Source organism: Octodon degus, unplaced genomic scaffold, assembly GCF_000260255.1.
Source record: "Octodon degus isolate 3935 unplaced genomic scaffold, OctDeg1.0 scaffold00181, whole genome shotgun sequence".
Classification (NCBI taxonomy): domain Eukaryota; kingdom Metazoa; phylum Chordata; class Mammalia; order Rodentia; family Octodontidae; genus Octodon; species Octodon degus.
Window position 1 is genome coordinate 2,981,455 of NW_004524757.1, and position 4,334 is coordinate 2,985,788.

Sequence of the window (4,334 nt, forward strand, 5' to 3'; positions counted from 1 at the left end):
TATCAGTGAAATTTCAGAACTCAAGAGACAAGGAAAACATACTAAAATTATATGAGATTACATACAAAGGAACAAGAAGTGGATTCACATCAGGCTTCTCATCAATAACACTAAATGTTGCAAGATAAGAGATAGTTAAAATGAAAATTATATTGAACCTAAAATTATGCCCCATCCAAACATTCTTTCTTTCTTCTTTCTTTCTTTCTTTCTTTCTTTCTTTCTTTCTTTCTTTCTTTTTTTCTTTCTTTCTTTTTTTTGGTGGAACTGGGGATTGAACTCAGGCCCTTGCACCAAACAAACTTTAATGTAAACAGGCTAAATAAGGTAAATTTCAGGCATACCTGGACTCAAAAAACTTATAATGTGCTGTCTGAAATTTCTGAAAATTCTGACTTCAACCCTTTCTATGTAGGGATAGTAACAAAGGAAATATAGTATTGGCCTAAAAGCACACACATAGAGCAGTGAAACAGAAAGAGCCACCCAGACATAAGGCCAGGTATTTACAGACAAATGTTCTTTTACAAAGGCAGCAGGAAGAGGCATCAAGGAATTGCTTCAAAAGATGGTTCTGAGAAAAGTGGGCTTTCCTAGGCACAAGAAAAAAAACTGCATCCCTCCATCTAAATATATACAAAAATATCAAGTCAAAGTAAATTAAAGTTAGGCATGATACCTGGTACTATGAAATTACTAGAGGAAAATATTGGGAAAACACTTCATGATATTGGGGTAGATAAAGACTTTTTGATAAACACACAGAAACACACATGCAAACAAAAGCAGAGAAATAAGATTACACCAAACTCAAACCTTATGCATAGAAAAGGAAACATAAATAAATCAACTGTAAAAAAAAAAAACCCAAAGCATAACAAAAATGAATAAACTTATTTTTAAATGGGAAAATGCCCTGGCTACACATTTCTCAAAAGACAACGGCCATATAAGTATATGAAAAAATGCTCAGCCTTACTAATCATTAGGGAAAATGTTTACCAAAACCAAAATAAAATAGAGTGAAATAACATCGCATGCAAGTTAGAATGGCTATGGAAAAGGACACAAATAAAATGCCAGCAAGGACATAAGCAAAGGGGAACTCTCATATGCTGTTGGTGCACCAACAGTGCAGCCTTCATGGAAAGCAGAATCCAGGCTCTTCAACCCAGAACTGTAATATGATCCACGAGTCCCACTACTGAGCATATATTCAGAGGAAATGAAATCATTATGCTGAAGAAACATCTGCACTCACCTCTTTATTGCAGCACTGTTCAAATTACTAAGAAATAGAAACAACCTTACTACATATCCTTGTATCCTTCGATGAATGGATAAAGAAAGTGTGGTACACACACATACAACAGCACAGTTTTCAGCCACAAAAATTAAGTCATGTCATTGGCAACATGAATAGAAGGGAGGACACTATAAATGGAATGAATTAGGAACAGTGAAAGAAAAGCTGCATGTGGGCCAGGGAGATGGCTCTGTGGAATAAGCGCTTCCCTGGCAAGCGCAAGGGCATGAGTTCAAGCCCTGGTTCCACCAAAAACAAAAAAAAAAAAAAAAAGAAAAGAAAAGCTGCATGTGTGTAGGTGTACATCTGTGCATCCCACATTTTCTTTATCCATGTTTTCTTCAGCAAGTGGTTTCCATGTTTTGGCTGTTGTGAATAATGCTCCAGTAAACATGGAAGAGCAAATAACTCTTATATATACTGATTTACCATTTGCTAAGTACCTAGATGTGGGAGTGCTAGGGAATAGCATAATTTTGTTTATTTTTTGAGGACTCTCTGTTGTAGCAATTTTTCATAAGTGGTATAACAATCCCACCAGCAGAGTACAGGGGTTCCTTTTTACCAACATTCTCACCAGGATTTGTTGTCTTGACTTTTTGAAAATAGCCATTCTAACCAGCATGAAGTGATATCTTATGGATTTAATTTGCATTTTTAATGTTTAGTGACATTGAGCACCTGTTCATATATTTATTGGCTATTTGCATGTTTTATATGGTTAAATGCCTATTTGGTTCCTTTGCCCATTTAGATTATGTTTTATTATTATTATTGACTTGCATACATTTCTAATAAATTTTGGATGTTAGCTTCCTATTGAATATATGGTTTGCAAATACTTTCTTGATTCTCTTTCCATTTTATTTGATTTTTCTCCTTTACTATGCAGAAAATTTTTATTTAATATAGTCCCATGTATTTTTGTATTTGTTGTCTGTGTTTGCGCTGTTCAATCTACAATTGTTGCAAGAGCCAATATCAAGGAAATTGCCCTATGTTGTCTTCTACTATTTTTATAGTTTTAAGATCTTATGTTTAAATCTTTGATTGTTAGTCAATGTTTGTGTTTAGTACATAAGATAAGTGTCTGATTTCATACTTTTTCATGCAGCTGTCCAATTCTTTCAGCTCAGTTTAAGGAAGACTTTTTTTTGCACTAGTATTGCTGAATCATACGATCATTTTATTTTTATTTTTTAAAGAATTGCTATATAGTTTTCCATAGTGGGCAAACCAATTCACAAGCCCATTAGCAGTGTAGGAGATTTCCTCCACATTCTCACCAGCACTGCTGACAAAGGTTCTTAGCATCTTTGTCAAAGATGAGTTGGCTATAGACATTAGGCTTGCTTCTAGACTCCTTAATCTGCTTTGTAGAATTACGTGTTTTTTATGCCAATACTATACAGTGATATGTTGTCTAGTGAACTTAATTTGTTTTGCTATGTGGGAAAGACGATCACCTTTGTGTTTTGTTTGTGGAAGAATGCCACAGTCCTGTTCATCATCAGCTGCACTTGGCAAATGGAGGCAAATTTTGTTCATAAACAGTGGAGTTCATGAACTGAGGTATTACTATACTTGTTTTTTAATGTAGCTTTGTAAGGTAATTTGAAATCAGGCAGTATGATATCTCTAGATTTGCTCTTTCTCAAGGTTGCTTTGGCTATTATCTTTGTAGTTCTGTATGAATTTTAAGATTTTTAATATTTTTTAAAACAATTCACTGTAACTTCGATAGTGACTAAATTATCTGTAGATAACTTTGGGAAGTAAAATATATTAATCATATCAATTCTTTTAATCTATAAACATGAAATATCTTTCCATTTGTTTGTATCTTTCTGAACTTTTTTGCTTGTACAGTTTTCAATCTATACCTCTTTACCTCCTTGGTTAAATTTATTCCTACATATTTTATTTTTATGATACTGTAAGTGGGATTGTCTTCTTAATTTCACTACCACAAAATTTGTTGTTAGTATATAAAATATGGTCATTTGTTTAAGCTCTTGATTCTGTGCTCTTCAACATTAATGAATGAGTTTATTAACTCTAATGGTGTTTTGTGGTTTTTATATGTATAGCAGCATGTTATCAGCAAGAATATTATTTCTTACTTTTTGATTTGAATGTCTTTATTTCTTTTTATTCACTATTTCTTTTGTCTGGCACTTTTAGTACTTTGCTAAACACAAGTAGAAAAATTGGGCATCCTTGTCATGTCCCTGATGTTGGAGCAGAGTCTGTCAGCGTTTTGCTTTGGAGTATGATTTTACCTGCGGCCTTGTCATATGGACTTAATTATGTTGAAATATATCACTTCTTTAGTGTATTAGTTAAGAGTTTTCATTAGAAAGACTGTTGAACATTTTCAAATGCCTTTTAGGCACTGTTGAGATAATTACATGATTTTTATCCTATTTTCAGTTAATGAAATATATAATTCTATTTGAATTGTGTTTATAGAAACACTTCTGTGTATCAGGGATAAACTTTGTTGGATCATGGTGCATGATCCTTTAAATGTGCCATTTGAATTTAATTTGCTCATCTATTTAAAGGATTTCTGTGTGTATATTCACAAGGGATACTGATCTATGATTTTCTTTTTTTGTACTGTCCTTACTGGCTTTGGGATGATTGTAATGTTGACCTTGTGAAATATATTTGGAAGTATTCACTCTTCTTCAGCTTCTAAAACAGTTTAAGAAGAATTTCTATTATCTTACCTTTAAATATTTGGAAAATATTGACTTAAGTGTGTATTAGATTTCTTTGGATCAAGGTAGCACTAGATAAATAGAAATAAGTGTATATAACTTCCAAAGGCCAGGAGGAAAAATATATGGAATGAAAACAATGACAGATTCAACAAAAAGCTGTAAATAAAAGCAGGAACATATAATTTTTAAAATATAAAAATTAAAACTGGGCATGATAGTGTATATCTGTAATCCCATCACTTAAGAGGTAGAGGCATGAGGGGCATGAAAGGCCAGCCTGGGCTACATAGTGAGACCCT